The 16,175-nt window shown below is 54.3% G+C and overlaps 1 pseudogene; it reads right to left on the bottom strand.

The window, feature by feature from the left end:
• Positions 1–5,605: 5,605 nt before the first annotated feature.
• LOC142922467 (lysophosphatidic acid receptor 1-A pseudogene) lies at positions 5,606–16,125 on the bottom strand (annotated as a pseudogene).
• Positions 16,126–16,175: the final 50 nt, after the last annotated feature.

Raw genomic sequence — 16,175 nt, 5'->3', positions numbered from 1 at the left:
AATTCAATTGCAAGATTGATCTCCGGTATGTGTGTGTGTGTGTGGGACCCGAGTTTATGTTTGAGTCTCTAAGGCAGGGGTGGGGAACGTTCGGCCCGTGGGCCGTATGAGGCCCACAAAATCATTTGGGTCTGGCCCTGCCAAGGCAACCCCGGTCGGGACTCGAAATTAAATAATTCTAGGAGCAAACCTGGAAAAGCAGTTGCGAGTAGCAGCAACATCAATACCAACTAACATCATCACACGCCTCACCAAAGAGAAGCAGTTCCAGCCATCGCATTAGGGGCGAGTTAATAAATATAACGGGCAAATTTGTAAGTGGATGATTTTGTATGGCCCGCGAATGATGTTATATAAATATCCAAATGGCCCTTGGCAGAAAAAAGGTTCCCCACCCCTGCTCTAAGGCTTCCAGTGATTTATTTTCAACCGACATTGCTTCAAGGAAGGCAAGAGGGCAGCTTTACAAGAGGCACTTAGCATAACAAGCTGCAACCATAACCTGCTATACCAGCTGGGTTGTGGCGAGTGTTGTCATGGTGTCATTGTGCATTGTACGATACCAGTTCTCGCTATTAGGTACGACGATTGTCGCGATATATGAACGTTCCGTCACGGGAGACTATCAGAAACCACAGACTCGGTATTCATATCCGTTATTAACCTATTAATGTTCGGTTTTGCACGACTGCTACAGACGTCAAAAAAACTTTACCATCAAAATATACGAAATGTATAAACACTTGAACACGTGGTAGTAGTAGGAAGCTTTTGCGACCAATTTTGTCCATGAGGGGGTTTTTTGGGGGGGTTAGATCACTTAAATATGTCGTTAAACCCGCCACCACCGACAGCCAATGAGGAAGGTTTGTCATGTGAACAAGACGTGCCAATTCGTTACGAGTGCAGCACGACACCGGTTGTGTGTTGGGGAGCCAAATCTGGCTGTCGCCTGACGATGCCGGCTGTAATTACTGGTGAAACAGCATCCTCAAATAGTAAATGTTGTGGATTTACCCTCAAACACACCTGTGTGCTGTACTATTAAAGAATTGGCCACGTTCTAATTACCCTCAAACACACCGGTGTGCTGTACTAGTAAAGAATTGGCCACGTTATATTTACCCTCAAACGCACCGGTGTGCTGTACTAGTAAAGAATTGGCCACGTTCTATTTACCCTCAAACACACCGGTGTGCTGTACTAGTTTTGAGGTGCAACTGACGACACGGACACGGTTTTTTAGTAGGGGCTGATGCCAAGGTTTATTAAGGGCTACTGCCGGTAACTTATTAAAGGCTTACGCCCAACAGGTGACAACCCTAATATCTCCCCAGGGGAAAGGGTACTGGGAGGTCCCCAGCTCCACACAGGCTATACGTGATCTCCCCCCCCCCAGCACCGACCGAGGGATCACCCAACTCGGTCGGCCGAGTGAAGTATCACACTCGCCTGGCGCTGATTCCCCCTACCCTGGATCCCGACCCCCCAACTCTCTCCGTTCCTGGCCCTTCACGACGACCCCCTCTACGTCACGGGTTCCCCCTTATATATCCCCCGTAACTTCTGACGTCATCCCTTTTCACTCCCTGCGTGACATGACGTCCTCCACTACTCCTCTACATTACCCCCCCCGTGAAAAAAACCCAGCCGACCCGTCTGCAACAATTATGCGAACCCCAAGGACGCATGCGTATAGAGACAACCCCGGCTGCTAGTAGAACACAACACTAGGGCAGCACGGGATCAGAAAAGTCTGGACAGTCACCACCCGGCAACGTAAGTGGCGACATGGCAGGGGATCGAAGTAGACGACTTCGCGGGCCGTCAGTGTATGCGCACGCCCCTTGAGTGCGTGCCCGCCGCCGGCCCGCTCCCCCGTGTGTTGTCGGCCGCCTGAGGCGACGGTGCGCCGGCCAAAGCCGAGCCAGCCGGCACGTAGCCGAGCTGAGGCGTCGCCGGCGGCACCACTGGCAGGGGCTCAGCTGGCGCCTCTAACGGCGGCCCACTGCTCCCTGTGGCGTCGGTGTCCGAACCGGGCGGTGGCCTGGAGGCCGGGTCGCCGCCGGGACACCCCCCAGACGGCCCGCTGTTGGCGGCGTCACTGTCGGTGGCTCTGCGGGCATACACAAGGGCAGGACATCGCTCGCATTTCCACAACCCCCGCGGCCCGGCTCGTCGGACACAGCAATCGCCGACCGCTCCAAAAATGGGGATGAATCAGGGAGCCCCGGTGGCACCACCCGCTTGAGCGGCGACGGGTGCACGGTCCAGTGACGACGGCCCCACCGGATGCGGACACATTGCGGACAGCGGACCTCCACGACCTCGACAGGGCCCTGCCATGGGCGATGTAATTTAGGAGACGTACCCACCGGCACTTGGGGGCAGTGCAGCCACGCCAACTGGCCCTTTTCCCACGGGCGGCCGACAGCCTGGTGTTTGGGCAGACGCTCGGAGGCCGCCTATCGGCTGGCCGATTTATCTAACGCCGCCAACCGCGCCTCGCGCAGCCGATCGAGCGCAATCCTCATCTGGATGGGAACAGGCGAACCCTTTTTGGCAGGCCCGAGGTCCAGTTGGATGTGCATCAGGGGTTCGGGTTCTCTTCCATACATGAGGTAAAATGGTGAGAACCCCGTCGAGGCATGAGGATCTAACCTGTACGTGGCCAGCACCCCCGGGATGAACAGGTCCCAGTCCAATTGGGACGTGCTCACATGATGACACAGCATGGGCGTGAGCGTGCGGTTTAATCGCTCTACCATCCCGTCGGACTGGGGGTGGTAGGGCGAGGTGTGGACCTTCTTCGTCCCAAGGAGGTCACAGACCTCCTTGTTTGCTCAAGGAGGTCACAGACCTCCTTGAGCAAACGGGAAGAAAATTCCGCCCCTGATCCGCCAAGAGCTGTTCTGGCGCCCCTTTGTCAAGGACGTACCCCTGAACAACGCCTCAGTGATGGACGAGGCCGATTGGTCCACCAGAGGCCACGCCATAGGCCAACTTGTGAGATACTCCACGCCCACCAAGAGGTACCTATGGCCCCGTTGGGATGCAGGGAATGGCCCCAGAATGTCGAGTGCCACGAGCTCATTGACACGAGAAACCCGGATGGACTGCAGCGGCGCCCGATCCTAACCAACAGGGGCCTTCCTCCGCGCACAATCGTGGCAACCTTTCAAAATCAGAGCCACATCATCCTCCACACCCGGCCAATAGTAATCCCGTTTAAGGGTCAACAAGGTCGTATGGTAGCCGAAGTGCATAAGTTTCTCATGAATGACCCGGGTCAATTTTCCTCGTAAGCCAATGGGCACCACCACACAATAGCGTTCCAACTGGGCATCCCAACGCATGAGGAGGCCGTCATGTACGACGATCACCGGGGCCGCCGACGGAGCCGAGCTACGGGCCTTTGACCCAACCCGGCGTCGCAGCCTCAGCAGAGAGGAATCCTCCATCTGCAACTTGGACCATACCTCCCGGGGGAGTCCCAGGCCAAAATCAACAGGCAATGCAATGCCACACCCGGAGGGGGTGCCGCTTCGGCCGATGCGACCAACTGGGCCGCAGTGTTCACTGGGGCCTTACAGCGGCTGGAACCCAGGGCACAAGCACACCCGCTGTCCGGGGGCAGCCTGGAAAGGCCGTCCGCATTCCCATGCCGAGTCCCCTTCCTGTGGATGACATCGAAGGGGTACTCCTGGAGCGCCTCGAGCCAGCGGGACAGCTGACCCGAGGGCTGGTCAATTCACAGGGAATACTGCAGGGCTGCATGGTCAGTCCGGACGGTGAACCGGCGACCATACAAATACGGCTGGTACAGCTGGACAAAAAAAACAAAAGCCAGCAGCTCCCTCCTGGTGACGCAGTACCGCTGCTCAGTGGGAGACAATAGGCCACCACCTGTTCCACCCCATCGATCACCTGGGCCAAGACAGCTCCAATGCCCGTGTCACTGGCGTCGGTGTCAAGAAGTGTTTAGAGAAATCGGGATACCCCAAGGGCGGCGCATCTGCCAGGGCCGTGCGAAGCGCCACAAAGGCGTTTTCCTCCTCCATCCCCCAGCGAAATTTTGTACCTTTGGCCGAGAGTGCGTGCAGTGGCTTCGCAAGTCACAAAATCGCGAACGAAACCGACGATAGTATGATGCGAAGCCGGTTCCGGCGTCGCGCCAACAATGGCGGCGGGTTCCTGCATCGCAGCGACAATGGCGGCTGGATCCGGCGGCGCATAAAAAATGGCGCCCGATTGCCGCGGCGCACCCGGCGGCGCGTTGGCGGGAATTATGGTTTTGGCGGGATTCGCGATGTCGGCGATCCCGCGGTTTTGGCGAAAATCACCGCCCGCCGAGTCTACGCGGTCCCCCACCTCTGCCAAAGAGACGGCGAGCTGCACCATCGTGAGCTGCAGCGTCTCTAGCCTGGCCACGATGGCGCGCCACTCGTCCGACGGCGGCGCGGCAGCTCCCCCGACCGCCACCTCTTCTGGCCCCGACTGGACCATCTCCACGGGGAACATCACCGGGCCCCCGGTCTCCGGGATCGTCGCCAGCTCGCCGACGTCCTTGTCGCCCTGGTGCACCCTAGGTGTAGTCTTTCGTTTCGCGCCGGATCTAGGCATTGCGGCGCGGAACGAAACCACTTCTGGCACCAGTTGTTGAGGTGCAACTGACGACACGGACACGGTTCTTTAGTAGTGGCTGATACCAAGGTTTATTAAGGGCTACTGCCGGTAACTTATTAAAGGCTTACGCCCAACAGGTAACAACCCTAATATCTCCCCAGGGGAAAGGGTACTGGGAGGCCCCTAGCTCCACCCAGGCTATACGTGATCTCCCCCCCCCCCAGCACCAACCGAGGGATCACCCAACTCGGTCGCCCGGTCAAGGCACAACCCTGCAATGGCTTGCTCCACGACTGCTGCAAGGAGGGCCCCTCCACTAGAGGAGAACTGTGGAGAGGCCCTTTAGAGGCTTCTTTTCCCACCTGCTTTTCCACCGTTGGCCAGACGAGGAACCACACTTTACCTCGCTACACCCAGACCTGCCGATCGACAAACTGTGGCTAGACCCCTACGTACTGCCGGGTGGACAGAGGCGGTGGGGGGGGGAGATAAAAAAAAAAACTTTGCCCCGTTGTTTCAACCGCTGTGCTAGAATAGTCGTCGTACGAATGATAATTCGCAGGCCTTCGTCAATCCTCTGCGTACTTCAACCTAGCCGGTGCAGTTTGGTGAAACGACTTGGGAGGTGCCGCACCTAGTGCCGATAACGACTCGCCACCGTTAGCCGTGGTTCGAAATCGAACAGCAGTCGCTGGGTTCATAGCGCCAGTACGCTAACCACTGGGCCACTGTTTCCCCTAAAGCTGTTCGGCATGCGATATGAGCCATGAATGTTGCCCACAACCAAAATCACCCAGAGAACATTCACCAAATCCGATCAGAAGCTGAGCAGAGTGTTGAGCCAAGACGGTGCTTGGTTAGGCGACTGTCACGCACGTCAGATTGATGTAGCCTGCCCCGGAGGCTACATGGTGGCCAGTGCAACAATCTCCATTGTTGTACTACACTTTCTATGCTCCCATGTCTATTTACCCCACCTTTACACAACCCACACTACAAAATGACTCCCTACACATGCACCGGATCGACACAAGGGGCTGTACACACGCACACACGCTCGAAGACGAATCTGAATCGTGTTGTCGAATATGAGCACCTGCTGCCCAGACCCACAACACTTACCCAACATGATGGTGACCGTTATGAGCAAGCTCATGGTGGCCTTTTTCCTCTGGGTGGACCTGGAGGTATTCTGCGGCACGGGTATCGTGTTCCTCCACACGTGCACGAAGATGTGACCGTAGAGTCCCACCATGATCAGGAATGTGGAGAGATTGGAGCCGGCCCAGAAGATGAAGTAGCTGGTGCTGTACAGGGGCGCCATGGTGGAGCACGTGCTGATGTTGCAGATGCAGTTCCAGCCCATGCTGGGAATGGCACCGGTGATGATGGACACGAGCCAGATGATCGCAATGACGACCGCGACGCGCCGCTCGCTCATCCGCGAATGCATCTGCATCCGGAACACCGTGATGTGCCGCTCTATGGCTATGGCCAGGAGGCTGGCAACGGAGGCCGTGAGGCTCGTGTTGATCAGCCCCTGTCGTAGCATCCAGGTCGGCAGCGACAGCTTGTGAGTGTTGGGTCCCGTGTTGAACATCAGGTAGACGTACGCCGCTCCCGCAAAGAAATCCGCCACGGCCAGGTTGGCCATGAGGAAGTAGATGGGGTGGTGGCGTTTCTTGTTGATGTATACGGCGAGCATGACGAGGACGTTGGCCAGCATGATGAAGAGGCACATGGTGATGCCGAGCACCATGACCAGCACGCTGGTGACAGACCACTCGTCGTACAGCGGCCTTTTGATGTTGTTGTAGAAGAAGGTGATCGTCTCATTGTGGTGGCAGCTGCCGTCCATCTCGTTCTCGCGTTTTGTTTCCCACGCCGACACCCACCTGCAAAGCGAAGATTCATTAAAGTTAAGAGAAACGTTACACTCTTGTCCCGAACCAAATGTTTTTAAATGGACCGATTTATATTAAAAAAAGGCGAATTGAGTATTGTTTTTTGCCGTGTAGTCAAGTTACAAGGTAATTTATGAGGCGGCTATATTGTGCTATGATAGACGACTGTTGCCTGAAACATCGCCTGTTAGATGTTTTGTCCGTTTTTAAGGTCCACGGTGTTATTGTGACCCACTACAGCCTATACAGTATACAGTGTTTACACTACAGTATACACTACAGAATAATAGTATATATACATACTGTGTACACTACAGTATACACTACAGCCTATATATATACACGTGTACCAAGGCCGTGTGAGTCTGTGGGTCTCTGTGTGAGTGTGTGGGTCTCTTTGTGTGTGGGTCTCTGTACGAGTCTGTAGGTCTCTGTGTGAGTGTGTGGTGTTTTGTGTGAGTCTCCGGGTCTCTGTGTGAGTCTCTGTGTGAGTCTGTGGGTCTCTGTGTGAGTCTGTGGGTCTCTGTGTGAGTCTGTGGATCTCTGTGTGAGTCTGTGGGTCTCTGTGTGAGTTTGTGGGTTCGTGTGAGTCTCTTTGTGAGTGTGCAGGTCTCTGTGTGAGTCTGTGGGTCTCTGTGTGAGTCTGTGGGTCTCTGTGTGAGTCTTTGGGTCTCTGTGTGAGTCTGTGGGTCTCTGTGTGAGCCTGTGGGTCTCTGTGTGAGTCTTTGGGTCTCTCTGTGAGTCTGTGGGTTCGTGTAAGTCTCTGTGTGAGTGTGCGGGTCTCTGTGTGGGTCTTTGTGTGAGTCTGTGGATCCATGTGTGCGTCTGTGGGTCTCTGTGTGAGTCTGTGGGTCTCTGTGTGAATGTGTGGGTTTCTGTGTGTGTGGGTCTCTGTACGAGTGTGTAGGTCTCTGTGTGAGTGTGTGGTGTTTTTGTGTGAGTCTCCGGGTCTCTGTGTGAGTCTCTGTGTGAGTCTGTGGGTCTCTGTGTGAGTCTGTGGGTACTCTGTGTGAGTCTGTGGGTCTCTGTGTGAGGCTGTGGGTCTCTGTGTGAGTCTGTGGGTCTCTGTGTGAGTCTTTGGGTTATTGTGAGTCTGTGGGTCTCTGTGTGAGTCTGCTGGTCTCTGTGAGTCTGTGGGTCTCTGTGTGAGTCTGTAGATCCATGTATGAGTCTGTGGGTCTCTGTGTGAGTATGTGGGTATATGTGTGAGTCTGTGGGTCTCTGTGTGCGTCTCTGTGTGAGTCTGTGGGTCTCTGTGTGAGTCTGTGGGTACTCTGTGTGAGTCTGTGGATCTCTATGTGAGTATGTGGGTCTCTGTGTGAGTTTGTGGGTTCGTGTGAGTCTCTGTGTGAGTGTGCAAGTCTCTGTGTGAGTCTGTGGGTCTCTGTGTGAGCCTGTGGGTCTCTGTGAGTCTGTGGGTCTCTGTGTGAGTCTGTAGATCCATGTATGAGTCTGTGGGTCTCTGTGTGAGTATGTGGGTATATGTGTGAGTCTGTGGGTCTCTGTGTGCGTCTCTGTGTGAGTCTGTGGGTCTCTGTGTGAGTCTGTGGGTACTCTGTGTGAGTCTGTGGATCTCTATGTGAGTCTGTGGGTCTCTGTGTGAGTTTGTGGGTTCGTGTGAGTCTCTGTGTGAGTGTGCAAGTCTCTGTGTGAATCTGTGGGTCTCTGTGTGAGCCTGTGGGTCTCTGTGAGTCTGTGGGTCTCTGTGTGAGTCTGTAGATCCATGTATGAGTCTGTGGGTCTCTGTGTGAGTATGTGGGTATATGTGTGAGTCTGTGGGTCTCTGTGTGCGTCTCTGTGTGAGTCTGTGGGTACTCTGTGTGAGTCTGTGGATCTCTATGTGAGTCTGTGGGTCTCTGTGTGAGTTTGTGGGTTCGTGTGAGTCTCTGTGTGAGTGTGCAAGTCTCTGTGTGAGTCTGTGGGTCTCTGTGTGAGCCTGTGGGTCTCTGTGAGTCTGTGGGTCTCTGTGTGAGTCTGTAGATCCATGTATGAGCCTGTGGGTCTCTGTGTGAGTGTGCGGGTCTCTGTGTGAGTCTGTGGATCCATGTGAGTCTGTGGGTCTCTGTGTGAGTCTGTAGATCCATGTATGAGCCTGTGGGTCTCTGTGTGAGTGTGCGGGTCTCTGTGTGGGTCTTTGTGTGAGTCTGTGGATCCATGTGTGCGTCTGTGGGTCTCTGTGTGAGTCTGTGGGTCTCTGTGTGAATGTGTGGGTTTCTGTGTGTGTGGGTCTCTGTACGAGTGTGTAGGTCTCTGTGTGAGTGTGTGGTGTTTTTGTGTGAGTCTCCGGGTCTCTGTGTGAGTCTGTGGATCTCTATGTGAGTCTGTGGGTCTCTGTGTGAGTTTGTGGGTTCGTGTGAGTCTCTGTGTGAGTGTGCAAGTCTCTGTGTGAGTCTGTGGGTCTCTGTGTGAGCCTGTGGGTCTCTGTGAGTCTGTGGGTCTCTGTGTGAGTCTGTAGATCCATGTATGAGCCTGTGGGTCTCTGTGTGAGTGTGCGGGTCTCTGTGTGAGTCTGTGGATCCATGTGTAAGTCTATGGGTATCTGTGTGAATGTGTGGGTCTCTCTGTGTGTGGGTCTCTGTACGAGTCTGTAGGTCTCTGTGTGAGTGCGTGGTGTTTTTGTGTGAGTCTCCGGGTCTCTGTGTGAGTCTTTGGGTCTCTGTGTGAGTCTGTGGGTCTCTGTGTGAGTTTGTGGGTTTCTCTGTGAGTCTGTGGGTCTCTGTGTGAGTCTGTGGGTCTCTGTGTGAGTCTTTGGGTTATTGTGAGTCTGTGGGTCTCTGTGTGAGTCTGCGGGTCTCTGTGAGTCTGTGGGTCTCTGTGTGAGTCTGTAGATCCATGTATGAGTCTGTGGGTCTCTGTGTGAGTATGTGGGTCTATGTGTGAGTCTGTGGGTCTCTGTGTGAGTATGTGGGTCTATGTGTGAGTCTGTGGGTCTCTATGTGAGTATCTGTGTGAGTCTGTGAATCCATGTTTGAGTCTGTGGGTGTCTGTGTGAGTCTGTGTGAGTGTGGGTCTCTGTGTGAGTCTGTGGGTCTCTGTGTGAGTCTGTGGGTCTCTGTGTGAGGCTGTGGGTCTCTGTGTGAGTCTGTGGGTCTCTGTGTGAGTCTGCGGGTTCTTGTGAGTCTGTGGGTCTCTGTGTGAGTCTGTGGGTTCGTGTGAGTCTCTGTGTGAGTGTGTGGGTCTCTGTGTGAGTCTGTGGGTCTCTGTGTGAGTCTGTGGGTTCGTGTGAGTCTCTATGTGAGTGTGTGGTTCTCTGTGTGCGTCTGTGGGTCTCTGTGTGAGTCTGTAGATTCATGTTTGAGGCTGTGGGTCTCTGTGGGAGTCTGTGGGTCTCTGTGTGAGTCGGTGGGTCTCTGTGTGAGTGTGTGGGTCTATTTGTGAGTCTGTGGGTTCGTGTGAGTCTCTATGTGAGTGTGTGGTTCTCTGTGTGCGTCTGCGGGTCTCTGTGTGAGTCTATAGATTCATGTTTGAGGCTGTGTGTCTCTGTGGAAGTCTGTGGGTCTCTGTGTGAGTCGGTGGGTCTCTGTGTGAGTGTGTGGGTCTATGTGTGAGTCTGTGGGTCACTGTGTGAGTATGTGGGTCTATGTGTGAGTCTGTGGGTCTCTATGTGAGTATCTGTGTGAGTCTGTGAATCCATGTTTGAGTCTGTGGGTGTCTGTGTGAGTCTGTGTGAGTGTGGGTCTCTGTGTGAGTCTGTGGGTCTCTGTGTGAGTCTGTGGGTCTCTGTGTGAGGCTGTGGGTCTCTGTGTGAGCCTGTGGGTCTCTGTGTGAGTCTGTGGGTCTCTGTGTGAGTCTGCGGGTTTTTGTGAGTCTGTGGGTCTCTGTGTGAGTCTGTGGGTTCGTGTGAGTCTCTGTGTGAGTGTGTGGGTCTCTGTGTGAGTCTGTGGGTCTCTGTGTGAGTCTGTGGGTTCGTGTGAGTCTCTATGTGAGTGTGTGGTTCTCTGTGTGCGTCTGTGGGTCTCTGTGTGAGTCTGTAGATTAATGTTTGAGGCTGTGGGTCTCTTTGGGAGTCTGTGGGTCTCTGTGTGAGTCGGTGGGTCTCTGTGTGAGTGTGTGGGTCTATTTGTGAGTCTGTGGGTTCGTGTGAGTCTCTATGTGAGTGTGTGGTTCTCTGTGTGCGTCTGCGGGTCTCTGTGTGAGTCTGTAGATTCATGTTTGAGGCTGTGTGTCTCTGTGGAAGTCTGTGGGTCTCTGTGTGAGTCAGTGGGTCTCTGTGTGAGTGTGTGGGTCTATTTGTGAGTCTGTGGGTCTCTGTGAGAGTCTCTGTGTGAGTCTGTGGATCCATGTGTGAGTCAGTGGGTGTCTGTGTGAGTCTGTGTGAGTCTGTGGGTCTCTGTGTGAGTCTCCGGGTCTCTGTGTGAGTCTGTGGGTCTCTGTGTGAGTCTGTGGGTTCGTGTGAGTCTCCGGGTCTCTGTGTGAGTCTGTGGGTCTCTGTGCATCTCTGTGTGAGTCTGTGGGTCTATGTGTGAGTCTATGGGTCTCTGTGTGAGTGAGTCTGTGGGTCTTTGTGTGAGTCCATGGGTCTCTGTGTAAGTATGTGGGTCTCTGTGTGAGTCTCCGGGTCTCTGTGTGAGTCTGTGGGTCTCTGTGCGTCTCTGTGTGAGTCTGTGGGTCTATGTGTGAGTCTGTGGGTCTCTGTGTGAGTGAGTCTGTGGGTCTCCGTGTGAGTCCATGGGTCTCTGTGTGAGTGTGTGGGTCTCTGTGTGAGTCTCCGGGTCTCTGTGTGAGTGTGTGGGTCTATTTGTGAGTCTGTGGGTTCGTGTGAGTCTCTATGTGAGTGTGTGGTTCTCTGTGTGCGTCTGCGGGTCTCTGTGTGAGTCTGTAGATTCATGTTTGAGGCTGTGTGTCTCTGTGGAAGTCTGTGGGTCTCTGTGTGAGTCAGTGGGTCTCTGTGTGAGTGTGTGGGTCTATTTGTGAGTCTGTGGGTCTCTGTGAGAGTCTCTGTGTGAGTCTGTGGATCCATGTGTGAGTCAGTGGGTGTCTGTGTGAGTCTGTGTGAGTCTGTGGGTCTCTGTGTGAGTCTCCGGGTCTCTGTGTGAGTCTGTGGGTCTCTGTGTGAGTCTGTGGGTTCGTGTGAGTCTCCGGGTCTCTGTGTGAGTCTGTGGGTCTCTGTGCATCTCTGTGTGAGTCTGTGGGTCTATGTGTGAGTCTATGGGTCTCTGTGTGAGTGAGTCTGTGGGTCTTTGTGTGAGTCCATGGGTCTCTGTGTGAGTATGTGGGTCTCTGTGTGAGTCTCCGGGTCTCTGTGTGAGTCTGTGGGTCTCTGTGCGTCTCTGTGTGAGTCTGTGGGTCTATGTGTGAGTCTGTGGGTCTCTGTGTGAGTGAGTCTGTGGGTCTCCGTGTGAGTCCATGGGTCTCTGTGTGAGTGTGTGGGTCTCTGTGTGAGTCTCCGGGTCTCTGTGTGAGTCTGTGGGTCTCTGTGCGTCTCTGTGTGAGTCCGTGGGTCTTTGTGTGAGTGTGTGGGTGCATACTCTTTGGTTCTATTGGGTAAAGTCACGTAGGTGAAAATAAAATAAAAAATCACGACGTTTCGGCCACAACACAAGCGGCCTTCATCAGGTGAAGGGACGAGACTGTCTGGAGGACAGCGCTGGAGTGAGAGAAGCCACGCTTAGATCACGACCTTTAAGCTGTGTGAGAAGAAACACAAAGTGCCTTGACAAAGGAATTAGCATAGAATTTAGCATTGAAATGGCTCATTGAATAGCTAAGTTAAAGTATACACATCCGCAGAGGTACCCCTTGACAAAGGAATTAGCATAGAATTTAGCATTGAAATAACTGAGTGATTAGCTTGTAACTGGTCACAGAAATAGCTATGTTTAAGTCAGAGCATATACATTCACCGAGGCACCTAGTACTCATCAAACAGGAGAATTTAGCGAAACACAACCACGCTCAGACAGCGGACCTTTAAACTGTGTGCGAGCAAACAAGGTGTTCTGACGAAGAAATTAGCATAAAAATTAGCATTTGATTGGCGGATTTTAGGAAAGAGGTGGTGTACGTGCTGGTGGACTTGCCGTTTGGCGCGGGGGGGGGGGAGTTTACCTATTGATGGTATACAAGCACGCACACACACACGTGGGTCGGTGGTGGGGGTGGGTAGGTGGGTCGGTGGTGGGGGTGGGTAGGTGGGTGGGTGGTGGGGGTGGGTGGGGGGGCCACTCCGCCTACCTCGTACTTCATAGACGCCGCGCACTCACACACGCTGACCAACCCACCCACCCCCACCCACCACCACGACCACCTAGCCACAACCAACCCACCCCCACCACCTACCCATCTACCCACCCCCACCACCCACCCACCTACCCACCCCCACCACCTACCCACCCACCCTCACCACCGACCCACTACACAGCACCCACCCACCTACCCACCCCCACCACCGACGCACCCTCACCACCTACCCACCCACCCCCACCACCGACCCACTACACAGCACCCACCCACCTACCCACCCCCACCACCGACGCACCCCCACCACCTACTCACCCACCCCCACAACCGACCCACCTACCCCCACCACCCACCCACCTACCCACCCCACTACCGACCCACCTACCCACCACCTAACCACCCACCTAACCCACCCACACCACCTACCCACCCCCACCACCGACCCACCTACCCACCCCCACCACCGACCCACCTACCCACCCACCTACCCACCTACCTACCCACTCACCTACCCACCTACCCACCCCCACCACCGACCCACCTACCCATCAACCGACCCACCTACCCGCCCACCACCGGCCCACCTACCCACCCACCGACCCACCTACCCACCCACCACCGACCCATCTACCCACCCACCGACCCACCTACCACCCCCACCACCCACCCACCTACCCACCCATCTACCCACCCCCACCACCTACCCACCCCACCACCTACTCACCCCCACCACCCACCCACCTACTCACCTACCCACCCACCTACCCACCCCCACCACCCACCCACCACCTACCCACCCCACCACCCACCCACCTACCCACCCCCACCACCTACCCACCCACCTACCCACCCCCACCACCCACCCACCTACCCACCCCCACCACCTACCCACCCCCACCACCTACCCACCCCCACCAGGCTGACCCCCCCATAGTCTTCGCTGTTATAAACTGCTTCACCACACTGTCGCTAAACAACGCGCACTGCTACTTAAGAGGCTGTACAAAGCTACAACACCGTGCTGCTTTGTACACCATGCAGCCCCGAAACACCGCGCACTCAGAGAGGCTGACCACCCGAGTCCTCGCGATGCAGAGTCTCACGATCTGTATGTAGACTGCAGGAGGAGGAATCCGAGGAGCTATGAAGCTCTTTTCCACACACGTCCAGTAGGGGGGTCACAGGGCTCAGTAAGCGACCACAAACTTCAGCAAACTGATAACCGCGCTCTTACCAAAAGGCTCCACAAACGCCGCGCACTTGCTAATCGCGCTCTCCCGATTAAAAAAAAATGTTTATTGCCCAGAGCATCATCCTCTGCATAGACGAAGCACACCTCTCACCCCCTCCTCCAAACGCTCCCGAAGCAACACGAAAATTCCTACTTGCCGCCATCAGCTCTGGAATTCCCTCGCGTCCCCTCTTCTCCTCATCCCCACAAGTTCTTGATGCCAACGACCTCGGCTCAATTCAAGACACATCGAACCCTAACTACATTCTAACTACATTTTGACATTTGCCGTTAGTTGCTGACCGCTCGTTTGACTTTTGTGCCTATGCTCAGCAACTGTTTAACAACAAAGTACCCGAAACTAACTCCTACGTATACACACACGTGTACACACACGTATACACACACACAGGTGTACACACGCGTGTACACACACACGCGTGTACACACACGTGTGTACACACACACACACGTGTACACACACGCACGCATGTACACACACACACGTGTACACACACGCGTGTACACACACGTGTACACACACAGGTGTACACACACGCGTGTACACACACACGTGTACACGCACACACGTAGACACACACACATAGACACACAACAACCGCCATTCGCCACTAAGTGGCGGTGACGTCACCACGACGCTTGTGCCAGGCCATGTGCACCTTGAGGCTGCAGTCACGGGAAGTGGGAAGGACGTCTTGGACGAGTGTGATCCTTCTACAGATGTCTCTGCATTTTTCGAAGCGATTTTTTTCTTCGGATATCTCGGGATTTTGTTTGACTCTCCAGATTTCTCAGGAGTTTCGCAGACTGTATCCAATACTTTTCAGATAGTCTCTAGATTTCCCAATATTTTTTTTTACCAAAGCTCTCCGATTTCCTGCAGATTTCTCTTTGCCGTACTATCTCCAGATTTCTCGATTAACAAACAAAAAAATATTCTCAAGAATTGCCAGTTACTTTTGCATCCAGATTTCACACATTTTCGAAAGTTAATCCACAGCTGAAAAAAACATGTAGCAGGAACGCTTAGTAAACGTCACAACGTTTATGCTCTCGTGGGGGCTGACGCCCCGCTCCCCGTGAGAGGGCGGGATGCCCCCCCCCCCCCCAGCTGCTAAGCCCTTATGTCAACACGGCGACCGCCCTCGAGTGGTTATTTATTAACTCGCTGGCAGCTGCAGAAACTCCGCAGCTGTACGGATACTCATTAGTTTGCGCTCTCGGGATAACCACCCAGTTTCAGTTTCATTTATTTGGTGTATAGCCCTGTGAGCCATTCGGCTCTTGAATCGGGTGCAACCGCAACAAACAAAAACGCGAACAAGAAAACATCTTAAAGTGACTTTGTGACTTTGTGGAAACAGAAAATCCAGGAAAAAATCCTGAAAAAGCACCGTACCCCAACGCTGTGTGCAAAAATCCCATCAGTCTAACTCCGTACTACAACAAACATGGCCAAACCAAACCCACTAATTTATATCACCCACACACGGCAGTGTGCCAATCGCTGTTCCACCACTCTTCACACACACACGCACAACGCGTCGACCATCAATATTGTACCAAGGTTTTATTCCCGGCGTGAATAGTGAACCCCTGTTTATGCCCCCCCCCCCCCCAGCGAACACTCCACGGATCTCGCCTAGCCTCTTATTTCCCACCCTTCGCGATGTGCGACTATTCTCAGGCTAGGGCTAACGGCTAACAGGGCTGAATTGAAGCAATTGGCGGGACCCCGGGGGTCTCATCACTGCCCCGGGGTGGGAAAAACCGCGTAGCGACACGAGTCTTGCCTTACCGACAGCAAAACTAGTGGTCAATCTATTGGCCTCGTTGAGAGCTACTCGGGGAACTAAGTTTCGTAAAAAGTTGAAAAATTACATAAACACGTTAAATTCACTGCGGGCGCGGGCTCGCCTTGGCATAGAAGCTGAGGATCGATGGCTGACCGGAGGGCGGACTGAAAAATAATAATTATTGACCTGATTTTTTCGGGACCCCGGGGTCACGCCAAATGAAATTGACCAACTGAACGATCACTCACCTCGCACGGTGGAAGTTGGGGAGGACGCTGGGCAGCGAAGACTCTGCCTGGGCAATGGTTCGCAGCTGCACCCAACGGGCGTCAGGCGGACGCTGAGGGCGGCTGGGATTCAGCGCGGCTCCAGGTGAACTCTGAATTCAATTTGCTCTCTCCCTCCCCTCTTATCTTC

Source organism: Petromyzon marinus, unplaced genomic scaffold, assembly GCF_048934315.1.
Source record: "Petromyzon marinus isolate PM22_M1 ecotype Great Lakes invasive population unplaced genomic scaffold, UKy_Petmar_22M1.pri1.0 PM_G_Scaffold_97, whole genome shotgun sequence".
Taxonomy (NCBI): Eukaryota; Metazoa; Chordata; class Hyperoartia; order Petromyzontiformes; family Petromyzontidae; genus Petromyzon; species Petromyzon marinus.
The sequence above is the reverse complement of the archived record's forward strand: the minus strand, read 5'-3'. Positions and strand labels throughout refer to the sequence as shown.